The 17,098-nt window shown below is 43.0% G+C and overlaps 1 long non-coding RNA gene across 1 annotated transcript; it reads left to right on the top strand.

Annotated features, from left to right (window-relative positions):
* The first annotated feature begins 2,105 nt into the window (after window positions 1-2,105).
* On the top strand, window positions 2,106-4,262 carry LOC120478335 (uncharacterized). Its single transcript, XR_016146340.1, has 4 exons — window positions 2,106-2,687; window positions 2,842-2,893; window positions 3,460-3,520; window positions 3,792-4,262. It is a non-coding gene; the product is annotated as an uncharacterized LOC120478335 (long non-coding RNA).
* The last annotated feature ends 12,836 nt before the right edge of the window (window positions 4,263-17,098 follow it).

Below are 17,098 nucleotides of genomic sequence, written 5' to 3'. Positions count from 1 at the left end.
TTGCCGCGGCGGTAAACGACATTCTGGTTGTCCACCTACTGTATGTCTACGCCATTAACGTCCGCGTCATTCCGCGTGTCTGTACAGTGTGTACACGCAGTCAAATCTCCAGTCATAAATGCCATTAACCCCAGTGACGGTTAGGTTTAGGGACGGGGTTGAGGTAAGTCATATATTTATATAACGTTAAGTCAACGGCGTTCATAAACACGCTGAAAGGCGATTATGCGTCTTGATAGCACGCCAAAAATAGAAATACGAATTGGCGTGGCATACACACGCTACTTCATGAGATCTGTCTGAGCCCATTGACATTAAGTGTAACTATTTTGTATTCCTGACCATGCATTTACTTGTTTTAATTTGCAAAACTTTGCATAACGTATCCCATGACGACCTAATAAACTTAACGAACAATGTACGAATAATCATAACAAAGAAAACAGTAAAATAAAATGAAAAATAAAAATAAAAGACTTCCAAGTCCGAGGTTAAAATTAGATCCTCAATTTGAGAGGAAATCCTTGTGTCCATCAAGGGCCACTCATCAGTGCAAAAGAAGATACAATTGGATTATTGGATGCACCGGCAATTTCTAAGCTGTTCCCACTGAACTGGTTTAAAGATTAAAACTCAGGCAGGCTCCAAATAAATAATTTAAAAAAAAGGGGGGGGGGGTAATATTTAACCTATAGTACACTAGAAAGAAGATACATTAATGGAATATTAACTCTTTTATTTAAGGCTATTAAATAAAGAAGATTTTGTTTTAGAAAGGTTTCTCGGGATTAGATGGTCTAAAAAAACTTTAGGAACTAGGCCTACTTAATAGGCCTATAAGCTACTCCACAATATCGCTCATCTGGATGTGCTGTTACAGAGGTTTATGACTCCTGCTGCAGACATCCTAGTTAAACAATCAAATCCAATTGATTTTATGCGAATATCACGCCTCACTATTATCATCAGTTAGTCCCGGAGTGACGCAGTGAAAACTTCGTAACTTCTCCCGTATCCGTTCTTGATTTACGACTGCTTGACGACGTCGATTTGCACCTGCTCTTTCCCACGTTGCAAGTCTCCGTTGTTTTGGTTCAGGCTCCTTGAAGTTATCAAAAGAGAATCCTTTCTTCTTCAAGTCTTTAACTGCCTCAGCTGCATTCTAGTAGATTTGGGTACCATTTTCAAAGAACACTCTCAGCTTTGCTGGGTATGGCGTTTGGAAACAAATCCCCTTGGATTTGAGCTCCTTTAAAATCACTGCATACCCAGCAAACATTGGTCCGACGGCGACGTCGTGTCCCTGGCCAAAAATAGTTGCGGCCAGGACGTCATAAATCGGTAAAAATATGTAGCCTAACACAGAAAATTTCCTAAAAATGCATTCAGATGCATTTGTACATGTCTACAGTTGCATGCATAATAGTTATTTTAAGTTTTAGGTACGTGTAGTTATATACAGTTTATCGGGTGAAAGGACGTCACTTGGCGACGTCTTTTACACGTGCATTTATAGTCCATCATGACCCTCCATGAAATCCTTGTTAAATATGCAAAAGCTGCGCTTAATCCTCGCATGGTTTATACCGCAATAATTAATGTAATTGCCGAAGTAGTTTTTAAGAGGTTGTGAAGACGTCCACTGGCGTCTTTTGCACGTCTAGTCTAGCCAGACAGAAAACAATTATCAGGAATTATCTTTATGAAATACACGATTTGTATACAATGTAAATTATAATCACAAAATGCCCAGTGTAGTCAAGTGATTGCAAAGCCACTGCATTTATTCATGTTGTGGATCAGTTTTAAGTTGACGTCCAGTAGGTGACGTCCTTTACACGTGCATTTATAGTCCGTCGTGACCCGCTATGAAATCCTTATGAAATATGAAAAAGCAATTATGCTTACACCTTGGCTGATATTGCAGTAAATAATTTAAATGCCCCAAATAGTTTTTACGAGGTTCTGAAGTACAATTACGTCCTCAACCTTTACACTTAACTGTGCTACCGAGATTTGATAACAAATCCCGCGATATGATTGATTATCTCGCGATAAAGCAACTACGCAGCCAATTTCCTGTTTTTTCTTCTTCAACCAGGCGAGAAGGACTTGATGATCGGGGGCAATTTGTTGTACAAAAAGTTGACGAACTACTACAAATCTGCTGTTTGGTAAGTACATTTTGTATTATTTTATAAATGTGATTTGAGTTTTGTAATTGGACTCAGGAACCGGAATAAATGATGCGTACACTTTCAACTGAAAGGTTTGAGTTTGGATAAAATTAATTTGGCAGAATTTCAGATTGCGACCATTTCTCCGCCGGTGAGACCAGATTTTGTTATAAGTCGCGCTTACGCGACCGCAACGTTGCAAAAGTCAAACAAAATGAAAGCGGAACGAATCTGCGAATCGAAAGCGGAACGAATCTTGCGCTACTCCTGCACGGACCCTTTATTGGTTCGGACCATTAAGGATCTTTCATAATATTTCAGTTCCAAGTCAGGTTATGTTTTCCATAAGTGTTAACATAATATCCCAAAACGGCTCTGTGATTGACTGTGTTTATATCTTACACTACAATAAAATTAACTTTTTGTGCAGGTGAGGTAATGCACAATGAAAATAGGCACACATCTGGATGGAGACTATCTGATTCCTCAACCATGGCCTCAGCTTTAAATGTAAAGTATTGACTGTACATTTTTGCACATTTGATTATAAATACTGTCTGTCACAAAGTTTTGTTTGTTTGTTTGTTTTGTAATGGTGTTTATTGATTAAGGTGTCTTTACTTACTTAAAATATTTTTCACCCATTTGTTTTTAATGTCTATAGTCACCAGTTCCAAATTCTGCATTATCATCCCAGTCCCAGAGGACACCCCATTGTATGTGAGAACTTTGCTATTTGCATCTTATTTTTTTACACAATTTACATTGAATACAAATATAGAGCCTATGTCTGTCATTGCTCAAGAAAAAGCTAAAGTACAGCCAGGTAATTTCATAGTATCTAAGTCATTATTACACTGTTAAGTGAACATTTGAACTGCAGTCTTATTACACAATTTAAAATATGCGCAGACCAGGTGTAGCCAACCCTGGTCCCCGAGAGCCACTACCCTGCTTGTTTTCCAACTATTCCTGCCCTTGCAGCTTCTGAAAACACACCTAATCCGTTAATAGTCAGCACTCAGCAGTAAAGGATAGTTTGGAAATAGCAGGAGTGAGGCTCTCGAGGACCAGGGTTGGCTACCTTAGATTTAGTCATTATGAATGATCATTATATGGCTACAATAGTTTACTAGGTAGAATTGGATAACAATAAGTCTAAATCCTTGCTACACCCACAAAGTAGGCCTAGTTAAAATAAAACAAAATTGTTTACTGTTTTTTTTTTTTTTAATTTATTAAACTACTCTCTTATTTAAGTCTGTTATGTTTTCATGAACAGAATTTCCTAATGTTGTCTTGCCTCTTGACCGCTGCATTCGGGAGAGAACACAGAAGTGAGGGTATGTACGTTAATGTTTTTTTCCAGCCATGGGGTTGTCCTATCCAAAACTGAATTCACATTTTACAAATATTTATTTAATACATCTCTTGTTCCTTAATGTAATTTTATTTTAATTATTTCACTCTTCAAACGCATTTAGTCCATAACATCTTTTATTGGCATAAGATTATTATGCAGAAAAATAACATTGCTATTTTCAGACATTTTCAAACACCGTACGTAATTAACCTAAAAATGAGCCTTTTTTAAACCGCATTCTCTTCCCTCAGATGCTGTGATTGTGACGAGGTGGAGCCCAAACGCCACAGATTAAGACGTTGATGCAGCAATGGCGAACACCTGAAGCACACTCAAGAAGAGTTGGATATAAAAATAGCCATAAACAAAACCAAAACCTTAAAGCCATAAACAAATTTCAAAGACTCTAAATAATTTTATTTATGTCTGTTTAACAGTAATGCAAGACTGAAGTAACTGAAAGTTAGTACTGCCACAGCTCTGACTTCTATTTATCAATGGTGGAATATTTTTAGAACGACTTTTCTGTAATATTATAGAACGTGTTGACTGTTCCTGTACTTTTGTTTTATTCTGGTTTGATTAATGGCTGCTTAACCCTAATGTGAAACTGTCACAACTGTCAGAAAATGTCATTGTACTATTTTTATTTTATTTTTATTTTTTTTAGCAGTTTAACAACTGGAAGACATTTCAAATGTAATATTCTCAATAAAATGTTGTTGTAAATTATAACTCTTTTGCCTTAGTCCAGAAGTAATGTGTTGATGTAGACGTGTTTAAACGGTTTTATAGACGTCCAGGTCTGACCGGACCGATTTTGAACCTGTATTAGAACCTATAAGTTCAAATGTGTAGAAATATCCTGATTGATTGACTTTCACGAACTTATACAATATGGGTGTAATTATTTTATATGCAGGAATATATATATACACATACAATAGGTAGCAAGATCCTGCAGAACTAAAAAAAATAAGCCCATTTAGACGTCCGTGGACGCGCAGAAAAGACGTGCAATTCACGGCCAGATGACGTCGAAGACGTCTGTTCAACTTCCATTTTGGAACTATTTTTCAACCATGACGGGACGTCTCGGATGGACGTCTTTTCAACGGTCAATAAACGTCAAAATGTTTGCTGGGTATTCCTTCCTCTTTTTCAATATCTCTGGTGGGTAGTCCGAGTCTAAATATATCCTCTTTCCTATGAATCGAACTTCTTTCTTTTTCCATGCTGTGTGCAGTACTTGTTCTTTCACTCTCAACTCTTGAAGCACAGAACCAGCGATCTGGGTGGAGCGTCGCGAGGAGGCTTTGGTGCGAATGCGCTATGGCAGCGCTGTATTCCAATCTCTGTTTCCGTGGAAAACAGGCCAAGCTCCAACTTTATAAGCCATGTCACTAACTCTAGTAGGTTGCTTCCCTCGGATCCCTCTGGGACTCCGTAAATACGGAGATTGTTCCGTCTAGAGCGAGCTTCCATGTCGGTTAACTTTGTTTGCAGAGCATCTTGATTCTCCAACACTTCAAGGAGTTGCATCACTTGCCGCTACGTTCCATTCTTCCATGTCGGCAACGCGTTGTTCTGCTTCCCTCACTCTGCTTTTCGTGGTTTGCAGTTCGCCTGAGAAGTCTTTAAATTTCTGATTAATTTCTTCTCTAAACTCGTTCAGATCATTCCGCATATCATTCCGAAGTAGGGCTGTGAATCTTTGGGTAGACAGCGAATCGATTCGATTCAAGAACGATTTGTGCAAATTTAGAGCGATTCAATTCGATTCGATTAATTCGATTCGATTCTTGATTTTTTTTTATATGCATTATATTATTATTTCAATGCTTCACCCAATGGGTCTTTGTCTGGGTTTGAATTAGCCTACACAGCGGCGTTCAGGGGTCAGATAGTGGGGATTTTGTCCATTGTTAATGTTAGTTCATGTTTGTTTTTAATTTTAATGAATATATTATTATAAAGCAAGGCAAGTTTATTTATATAGCACATTTCATACACAGTGGCAATTCAAAGTGCTTTGCATGGAAGAAATTTAAATAATCAAAAGAAATCAGAATAATTAAAACAGTTTAGAATAAAAAAATCATAATAATACAAATAAAATACAGTAAATAATTAAACAATTTAGAATAAAAATAAAATGAAGTACAGTAATAGTCGGAAGAACAGTGGAACATATAAAACAGTGGCACATTTATAAAAAAAAAAATTCAATGGCCTACAAATTAGCATTTTTAGAAACCTACCTAAGTAGCCAATATTTAAAAAAAAGGCTTTTAAAGTATTGCATTAAATGACTACATGCACAAATTAATGGAGACGTTTTCATTAGTTTCATTTTGTGTCCTCTCAGTGCACTCGTTAACATCTTTTCACTGGATTTTGCTTGTGCTCGGTCCCATAGCTCTCATGTAACTACAGATTTTTGAGCAGTCCATGTTTGAGCTCTCCAGCTCTCTGTCGAGAAAGCAATAGTTTTGAGGCAAACCGCTCAAGCCATTGATAAAGCTGCCATGCCATTGCGTGGGCACTATGAAATAAAACGCTTTCATTCATTTATTACATGGAAAGACTCTCCCTACACGCAAGGTGGTCTCTCGCTCGCTTTCCCTCTCTGCCGAGTGTGTGCAGCCGTGTGTGCACAGCCTCTGTCTCGTATGCACGCTCGCTCTAGATTCCGGGAGATTAAACTAATTTGCGGTAATACAAGCTGATCACGACTCGAGTAGCTCAACAGGTAGAAAGATAAACTCATCTTTCAGGCATTTGACAGACCGGGCTTCAGCGAGAGAAATCAGGGGTGTGTGAGTGAGCGCGTGAAACCAATCAAATGCGGATGTCTTATGACGGCCAATGCGTGAGGCAGCTTGTACCAGGAACACTTTAAGGTTGTGTTTATGTATTTTAAACCACTGAATCGCTATAAAATCGCGATTAATTCGATTCTTAGCTTTTTAAATCGATTATTCACGTAAATAAACGATTCACGATTCAAAATACATGTTTCAGGATCGATGCATATGCATCGTCAGGATTTATAATCGATGCATCGAGAAAACGAGTGAATCGTTACACCCCTATTCCGAAGTGAGAATCGAAATGCACCCATATCATTTTTGAAGTCAGTTCTAAACGCTAGTATTTCATCTCGAATGGTCTGTATACCAGAGCTAGCTACCCGGCCTCGCCATTATTTCCTTTACCGTCTGCGCCGCCGTCCATATCTTCGATTATTTCTCCTTTTTCCCGTTTGGAGCCTGCTTTATTTTTTAACCTTTTTTTGCTTCTCCCCTTCCATGTTATACTTCTGCTTGTTTTTAACTTCCCAAGTGTATTTTCCAGGGGATTACAATTGACCGGTCTGGAGACTTTATTTCAAGCAGCCATCTGCTTCAGCGCTACACAGGAAGTCCCAGGTCAAGCCACTTTTTAACCAGAAACAGTGGCAGAAGCACCTGACCTGGGCTACAGAGAAGCAGCACTGGACTTCAGAATGACATGCAAAATTTGCTTTCATCTGAAAAAAGTACTTTGGACCACTGAGCAACAGGCCAGTGATGCTTCTCTGTGGCCCAGGTCAGGCGCTTCTGCCGCTGTTTCTGGTTCAAAAGTGGCTTGACCTGGGGAATGCGGCATCTGTAGCCCATTTCCTGCACACGCCTGTGAACAGTGGCTCTGGATGTTTCTCCTCCAGACTCAGTCCACTGCTTCCGCAGGTCCCCCAAGGTCTAGAATCGGTCCTTCACCACAATCTTCCTCAGGGTCCGGTCACCTCTTCTCGTTGTGCAGCGTTTTTTGCCACACTTTTTCCTCCCCACAGACTTCCCACTGAGGTGCCTTGATGGAGCACTCTGGGAACAGCCTATATAATAATAATAATTCATTACATTTATATAGCGCTTTTCTGGACACTCAAAGCGCTTCACATAGAAGGGGGGGATCTCCTCAACCACCACCAATGTGCAGCATCCACCTGGATGATGCGACGGCTGCCATAGTGCGCCAGAACACTCACCACACACCAGCTTACTGGTGGAGAGGAGAAAGTGATGAAGCCAATTGTTATATATGGGGATGATTTGGAGGCCATGATGGACAGAGGCCACTGGGCAAATTTGGCCAGGATGCCGGGGTTACACCCCTACTCTTTCGAAAGACATCCTGGGATTTTTAATGACCACAGAGAGTCAGGACCTCAGTTTAACGTCTCATCCGAAGGATGGTGCTCTTTGACAGTATAATGTCCCCATCGCTACACTTGGGTATTAGGACCCACACAGACCACAGGGTGAGCACCCCCTGCTGGCCTCTCTAACACCTCTTCCAGCAGCAACCTGGCCTTCTCAGAAGGTCTCCCATCCAGGTACTAACCAGGCTCAGCCCTGCTTAGCTTCATTGGGCAACCAGTCTTGGGCTACAGGGTGATATGGCTGCTGGCCGATATATATGTTCAGAAAGGTCTTTCTGTGTCTTACCCTCTTGCTTGAGGGTGTCAATGATGGCCTTCTGGACAGCAGTCAGGTCGGCAGTCTTACCCATGATTGCGGTTTTAACTAATAAAACACGCTGGGAGTTTTTAAAAGCCTCAGGAATCTTTTGCAGGTGTTTAGAGTTACAGACTGATCTCATGAAGTAGCGTGTGTATGCCACGCCAATTCGTATTTCCATTTTTGGGGTGCTATCAAGACGCATAATCGCTTTTCAGCGAGTTTATGAATGCTGTTGACTTAACGTTATATAAATATATGACTTACCTCAACCCCGTCCCTTAACCTAACCGTCACTGGGGTTAATGGCATTTATGACTGGAGATTTGACTGCGTGTACGGACACGCGGAATGACGCGGACGTTAATGGCGTAGACATACGCGGATACACAGCTTCAAATAAAGCTGTGGCGCGCTGCATATGCTGCATTGAATAAACGGCATCTGACTGCTTTCCCTGACGTCTGCATCATTCGGCAGCGTATTCAAACATGTTGTTTGTCTACAGCAGCAACAGCACATCTGCGTGGCATCACAGTCATCTTGTAAACAAACCCACTCGTTGCACGACAACGCATGCGATGATGCGAAATGAGGCGTAGTTGTCTCGCGCTGGAGGCGGTCACATGCAAACGACTGGTACGTCACTTCGTACCGTGACGTCACTTCATACCAGCTTGATTAATTAAATGGTTCGTTTATAAATGATTGTTGTAGGTCATTAGTAAATCATTGTGGCAGTTAAATAGAAGTGTTTCCCAAATTAAACAAAAGAGCTCTTATGCTTGACTGTTTTGTTTGAGGCATCCATAGTCTTCAGCTTCAGCTTCTTGATTGGCTCAAAAAACAGCTCCTCAGGGTAGGGTTGCACCAGCTGTTCGTAAGTTCTTACTTAAACTGAAACGTAAAGTCCACACTAGAGGCTTAGTAACTACTAGCTAGTTTGTAATTAACTCTTTACTTTATTCCGTTGCACCATTCGTTCGTAAGGCAGAACGTAGCTAGTAGGTCGTAAAACTCTCCGTAAAGTAATGCGTTGACGCATAGAATGACGTCTATTTTTTTAAGCCAATCACAAGCCATCTTATAGCTTAACAGGAAATAGTCTGATCAGCGCGGAATTTCAAACTCATTCTTGACTGAAAGTTTAAAAAAGACGTTACAACAAACGTTGTCAAAATCAAAACATTAAATGTTTAATTGAAAATATCTGCATAGCCTACTCATGGAGGAGAAAAGAATCAGGAAGAAAATTTTAAGTCATGAAGAAATTCTTATTTTGATTGATAGATATAAAGAAAACAAAAAACAAACCGGGGGAAAAAAATTATACTTGGCAGGACATAACAAACCAAATAAATGCAAAAGGCTGTGAGCAGAGGGAGATGAAAGAAGTTAGAAAGAAGTGGAGCGACCTTAAGACACAAGTGATTGAGGATTTTCCTCGCACAAAACATGTCCCCACTGGAGGTGGTCCGAGACCTGAGCCTGGCCCATATTTAACTGTTATCCTGGAAATAATTGGTGATAACTCACCCGCCGTCTGCGGAATCACTGGAGTTGAAAGTGGAAGTGAGGCCACAGACGACATTACTCAAAGTATTTATATTTTCTTGATTTTATTCTTAGAATGTTTCCTAAAATACATATGGTGCCACAATATAAAGATAAAATAGGCTACTTTTCTAACTTGCAATTAAGACTCAACTATGTAAAAAAAGCGAGTTCTTGTTTATTCATCAGCAGGTGTTATTGCATCGAGTCAGCCAACTCCCGCAACAGAAACTTGCGTTGAAAAAACTGTAGCACCAGCATCAGCGGGAGATCTCCCTGTCCTTCGCACAGACCGTCCAGAGAGCACACAAGATGTAGAACCGCTACCTTCAGCCGAGAATGCAAAGAAAAGGAAACGTCCAAATGAGCTGGACGAGGACATAAACTATAGCCGCTGTAAGCTTCTCAAACTTGTGCGAAAGTAGTTCGAAAAAAATGTTGAACTTGAAAATGTTAAATTAAACCTAGTAATCATTAAAGAGAGGTTAAAGCCTCTTGATTACTCCTTCAACATCGTTGAAATGTAGGTCATCATATCGACAGTTCCCTACAACGTTGGTCAGACTGACCTATAGGAATCAATAGAGAGCCAATTTACTTCGAGTGAATCTAAAACAAGCCAATGCACATTAGCGTGCAATCATTTGCAACAGCTGCGCGTCCTCGTCAGCGTGGGTATATAACGAGCGGCTGTGTGATTGTACTTCAGCTTTTTGCTTCGGAGCCTAAACTTCGATGCCTCTGCTTGGAGTGTTTCTAAGAAGACAAACCATCTGGACCTCTCTGATCGGTGCGGGCGTGACGGCACAAGCAGCGCGATCAGTTTTACTTTCACTTTCTCTCTCTCTCTCTTAAGAACAAAAACAAAAGCTATTTTAACAGCTGGTAAGAGTGCAACGAGAGAGAATCGGCGCACACACAGGTGCACATTCCTGTCTGCGCTCACTGCAACTGTTCCCCTACGTGCCATAGTACCACTGAGAGTAGTCCTTGAAAGAGCTTACACAGATAGTTCGCGTCTTTTAAAGATGACGTCCTATCTGTGTGTTTCTGGATGCGGTAGTTACCTGGAATCGCGGGATGGTCACGAACGCTGTGTTAGTGTGTCTGGGCTTTAAACACGCACAATCGGTGTGCGTGGATGAGTCATGTTCTCATTGCGGCCATCTCACAGGCCATCTCTGGCTGTGTCTGGCTGACATGCGGGAGATCAACAAGCTCCGGTTCCTCAACGCCCCCGTGTCCCAGACCGGCCTCTTCGGCGACGCGGTCGAGAACTTTGCCCAGCAGTTCTCGGTTGTACAGAAGCAGACGGAGGCCATCAAACACATCCTGCCACGGCGGTCAGCTGCTGCCTCCACCCCACCGCCGGCAGCTCCTCAGTCTGCTCGTCGCCGGGGGCGTCCGCCTGCACCCTCCACCGAAGCGGCGCCGCGGAACCAGTCGCAGACAGAACGCCCCGCTCGTCCAGGTCCCCGCCAAGAGGGGCGGCAAAGCCAACACCAAGCGGCCCTAGGAAAGGCAACCCGGAGATGGCGGGGACTGCTCTCCAGGAGACGATGACCGCATCACCCCCTCCCCCGGAAGAGGGCCAGGTGGAAAATCTTTTGTTTTGTTCCAACCCAAATTTTCAAGAAAAGAGCAGTTTCTACTATCTCTGTGGAGGGAAAAAATCCTTACCACTCTCATCCTCCTCTTCTATCGCCTTCTCTTCGGGTGCCACGTACAACGCATGCAGTATCAGGTGTGTGGACGGACCCTCATCTGCATTGGCATATTAATTGCCTCAAGTTGCTAGCAGTACACCTCGCTCTAGTGTTGGGCGATATGCTCCATTTTCATATCGTCCTATCGTCAGCCTGTGAGATCGGCGATACACGATAGTATCGTGAGGGGGCGGGGCTAACATTTGATTATTAACTTGATTATTAGCCTACTCATTAATTTGCTTGTTTTATTAGCCTACTTCGATTTATATACGAGAATCTTTTTTCTATTTTGCTAGCAAAGGTGGAGTGTTTATTAATAGGATCAGGTTATTTCCTGGTATAGTGAGGTAAAAAAAGAGATCCTAATCCTTTTGTTTGTCAACGGGAAATTTACGGACACATTAGCCTATCCTCATGCCGTTACATGCAGCATTTTGACTAGGGCCTATTTCTGCACGAGATGAAAACACGTTTTAATAATTTCTTGGGTCAGAAAAAGTCGGAGTTTGCGATATGTGCCCCCCTAGCAGTGCGCTCTCTGCGCACTTCACATGCGCACTTCAGTAAGCACGAAGTACGCGGGTTAATGTGTTTTAAATGCCGGGAGAAACAAGAGCAAGGGCCAAACGTCTAGCTGAGTCGATCGGTTTATACTTATACTTATGACTTGACTCTGATAAAGGAAACGTTTACATGACCACATGCATTGTCAAGTTTATTCAACATAATCAGGTTAAGAACGTCGTCGCATGTAAACGCGCTCAATCTCTGAAAGTGAAAGTAAAAACGGACTGCTTTCGGCATCTGCATTAACGCCGCGTTCCCTCAGAGATGACGATGATAACGGTAACTATAATACTATTTTAGTGATATTATTATTAACACTATTTAGTAATTATATTGTTTTTAGTGTTAGTGTCATTAAACGTTTTGTTAATGTGTTACGGAAACAAATACTGACGAACAACGATGCCGTTTTCATCTTGGATCTGTAGGAAATTGAATTTTGCGTCTGTTAAAACGAGCACACTTGATAATTTGTGAATGGATCACCTTGCAATTAAATTTTGATGTGGGATGTTTTTTAGTCTGTTTTAAAAACATTCTCTTAGAGGAGTCCTCATTAGTGTGGGTGTTGCAATTGTTATGAGGTGATGTCGTTGTAAATTTAGGCAAGGCAAATTGATTGTAGTTCCTAATATTCATTTAATAACAATACTAGCTTTATAATAATAATAATAGGCCTAATAATAATAATTTAATACATTATGGTAAAATGAGCCAATTATCGTATTGATATCGTCAAAGGCATCTGCCATCGGCGATATGTCAGACTATCGTCGATACACGATACTATCGTCTATCGGCACAACCCTACCTCGCTCTGCACCGTCTGAAAAGGCCGCTGCATGGCAGGGATGTGCTGGTCCGTACGGACAACACTGCGACCATTGCGTATATCAACCGGCAAGGTGGTCTACGCTCCCGTCGCATGTCGCAACAAGCCATCTCCTCCTCTGGAGTCAGAAGCATCTGAGCTCGCTTCGAGCCATGTATCTCCCCGGCGTGCTCAACCGTGTGGCCGACGAGCTATCACAAGCTGTGCTCCCGGGAGAATGGCGACTCCATCCCCAGGTGGTTCAGCTGATCTGCAGAGAGTTCGGGGAGGCTCAGGTAGACCTGTTTGCCTCTTCCGAGACCTCCCACTGCCAGCTGTTTATTTCCTGACCGAGGGAACACTCGGCACGGACGCACTGGCACATAGCTGGCCCCGGGGCCTTCGCAAATATGCGTTTCCCCCAGTGAGCCTTCTTGCACAGACACTGTGCAAAGTCAGGGAAAACAAGGAGCAGGTCCCTCTGGTGGCTCCCAACTGGCCCACTCGGACCTGGTTCCCAGAACTCATGCATCTTGTGACCCTTTCCTCTGAGGAAGGATCTTCTGACTCAGAGATGGGGCACCCTATGGCACCCGCGTCCAGACCTCTGGAAACTCCATGTCTGGTCCCTGGATGGGACACGGAGGTTCTATGTGACTTACCCCCAGAGGTACTTAACACCATCACTTCAGCACGGGCGCCGTCCACGAGACGTGTCTCACCAAGAAGACCCCTGAAGATGTTCGATAGGGTCCGTGCTGTCCTTCTTGCAGCAAGGGTTGGAACGAAGACTGTCTCCCTCCACCCTCAAAGTCCATGCTGCTGCTATTTCAGCTTATCACGACCACATCGATGGCAAAACAGTTGGAAAGCACGACCTGGTCGTCAGGTTTCTTATGGGGGCGAGACGATTAAATCCTCCTCGACCCCCCTCCATACCCTCTTGGGATCTTTCCCTGGTGCTTCGAGCATTTCAGGATGTTCCCTTTGAGCCTTTGCAATCAGTGGACTTAAAGCTTCTTTCCATGAAGACTTTGCTACTGGTTGCATTGGCCTCTGTCAAGAGGGTAGGAGACCTGCACGCATTTTCGGTCGACGAATCGTGCCTAGAGTTCGGGCCGGGTGATAGCCATGTGGTATTAAAACCCCGGCCTGGCTATGTTCCCAAGGTTCCTACCACTCCCTTTAGAGACCAGGTAGTGAACCTGAAAGTGCTGCCCTTGGAGGAGGCAGACCCAGCCTTGGCTTTGCTCTGTCCTGTTTGCGCTCTGCGTGTGTACGTGGACAAAACTTAAAGCATCAGGACCTCAGACCAGTTCTTTGTCTGTTAGGGAGGCCAGCAGAAGGGAAAGGCTGTCTCCAAGCAGAGGATGGCCCACTGGATAGTGGCTTACCAAGCTCAAGGCGTGCCCTGCCCGCACAGGTTGCATGCACACTCCACGAGAGGCGTTGCATCCTCCTGGGTGCTGGCTCATGGCGCCTCGCTAACAGATATCTGTAGAGCTGCGGGCGGGGCGACACCTAACACGTTCGCTAGATACTATAGCCTACGTGTAGAGCCGGTCTCCTCCCGTGTTCTCACCCTAAACGGGTAGAAGCACTGAGAGGCCCGGCTCTGTCGGCTTGCTGCACCCTACTGTGCAACCTTATTGCTTCAGAGTGAAAAACCTGTCGAGTCCTCCAACATCCCTCGGCCCGGACATGGCGGAGCGTCCGGAGCCAGGCCCCTGTCCGCTGAATCCTTGAGAGCCGGACTCAGGCTGGGTTCCATATGTGCCACCCTTTGGGGATCCCATATGTGTATATGATCCACGGCTACTCCTAAGACGGAAGCCTGTGTCTTTCCCTTGGGCTAAGTCACCCATGATATCATATGCAGTACAGCATTCGTGTTATTCCATATGTATTTTCCACATAACTCTCTGAAGAAAGTGGGTTCCGCAGTGTTCCCCTCCCTCTGAAAAGGGCACGGTTTCCCAGTGTTATCCAAATCTCACTGTATGGGTTATAAAGGAACAACAGTGTCAGACACTCTCTGTGTTACCCTCCTCCTATCGTCCTTCCAGGCAAGAAGGTGCAGAGGCTGGCTTGGGGCGCTGGATGGGGTGCAGCGACTGTGGCGCTTTGGTAAGAATTCCTATAGGTCAGTCAGACCTACATTGTAGTGACTGACCGATAGGGAACGTCTCGGTTACATATGGTAACCCTCGTTACCTGAGGGAGGGAACGGAGACCTATGTCTAGGGTGAACTAACCCTTTAACCCTAACGCGTTGTTCATTATGTGGCATGATTTCCCAAGTTAAATGGTTGGGGCCGGTATTTTAATGTCATCAATTGTGTGGGCTATAAAAGCTTATCGAATGCACCTAGGCAGATCGTCATTTTCCGGATGTGGTGTGGTTTCCACTATCGTGATTGAATGCGACTGTGGGTCGGTAAAGGAGAGCGGCTGTGTTTATGGTCATTTTCCTAATTTTTTTCTAACTCGTTAGTTTAGATCATATTTAGATATAAAATATATGACAAATAAGGGCGGTTAATTTTGATTGACAGCTGATAATGGGCTGCGCCGAGTGGAATTTGACATCTCGGCCATGATCTGACACAACACATCATACCACCTCTGTATCCTTTCTGAACTTTTGTATTTTCCGAAGATTTTCCAGTATGGCGCCGCCCATAGCCCCCATAAACAGCCTCAAACCCATTCTTCAGAAAGCCTATGGGTGACGTCACAGACGCTTTATGACGAACACAGACGTCTATGTTTTTAAATTGTCATTTTTAGGGGCTCAGAAAAACGCGCTGTTTTAGTGTGTGCCCTTTAAATGCAAATAAGCTGCTGCTGCCAGCACAGGGGGCGGAGCTTCATGAGCTCTCGCTCAGTCTCGCAGGACAATTTTATCTCACGGAATGATGATAATATCAGAAACTCTCAGTAACGGTGTTCATTTCGAGTCGGACAATAATGCCAACAGAGTCAGAGTGCTGTATAGAGATGGAACAGGTATAGTTTAGTCGTTTAATTACGGTTATTATAACGTATTTGTCATCTGCTTGTATGTATCCATTATTTATTAATAGCCTAAAAGTCTGCTGTTTCGGACCAGGTCCGAATGATGATCAAACATATACTGATAATAAACTTAAAGTAAACTTAATAAAGTTTATTGTACATCACACAAAAGATGAAGCGTCAGTTTTACTTCAGAAAATCACCGTAAGAGCTGAGTAAACACAGTAAGTTATATTGAGGGAGTTGAGGGAGCATTCCTGTGGGCGGACGTTAGTCAAAAAACTGTTCTGCTGACCTCATTAAAGAAGGAAGTAGAGGGATGTAGTCCAAATAGGCCGTTCGATGTAGACTACCTATGTTGAATAAAATATCTAGGGCTGGTCTGAATACCACTTTTTGAGCTTCGAAGCTTCGGTAGTAATGAACATCAAATATTCTAAGCTTCGGAATCTCTATATGGTGCAATATAGATAGACAGGCGAGACATGACACGTTCAGAATTAATACATTTTTTATAAACTACAGAACAGCACGAGCGGGAAGCGGTGCGCCTCACACGAGCAGAACGTATGCTCCGAGAACGGACACTGCAACACACACACACACACACATGTCTGTTAGCTTATAACTGACTAACAAATAACTGACAAAGTAGGGTAGATACAGAAACCGTGCACGCGCGTGCGCCTCATGTGTGCAGGGAATATGCTTTGAGAACGGACCCTGCATTACTAATATAAAATACACACACAGGCCGCCTCCATCAAATTTCGTGCCGCCTCCGGCTCTCGACAAAACTCAAACAAATGCTCAGATACCCTTTTCCCATAATAACCTTTCTGTTGCGGGTTTCCGTGTCCATTCTCAAACTATATAGTTTACCGATAGTGATGTGCGGATCGGCGGGCAGGGCGGGCCAAGTAATAAAACATTCCAATTAATCAAAGGTGGATGACAGATGAATCATTATTGTGCTGAATTTAATAAAGACACAGAAACTCTCATCACAGTAAAACGCAATGAATGTGCGTCTTTCACTTTCGTTTTCAACAACGTAGCTTATTTCTATTCAGGAAAAAACAATCAAGGAAAACATTTCAGGAGGGCTCGACATTATCTTTTGTTATGTCGAGAACAGCGATTCTCTGTTCCCAGGTCTGTTAACTTATAACTCACTAACAAATTAGGGTAGATTTAAATAAAGAAGCGGCGTGCCTCACGCGAGCAGGGATTAGCCTACATGCTCCGAGACACACACACACACACACACACACAGGTCTTTTTTTAATTTTTTTATATATTTTATTTACATTTTCAAATAGACAGACAGATAAACAGACAAACAGGGCTCAGATGCAGCAATTGCCAATTGTTACAATCATGTTTAACACAAAGGT

This window comes from Pimephales promelas, chromosome 2 (assembly GCF_988280905.1).
Source record: "Pimephales promelas chromosome 2, fPimPro1.hap1.1, whole genome shotgun sequence".
NCBI lineage: Eukaryota > Metazoa > Chordata > Actinopteri > Cypriniformes > Leuciscidae > Pimephales > Pimephales promelas.
Note: the sequence above shows the minus strand (reverse complement) of the source record. Positions and strands in the feature narration are given on the sequence as shown.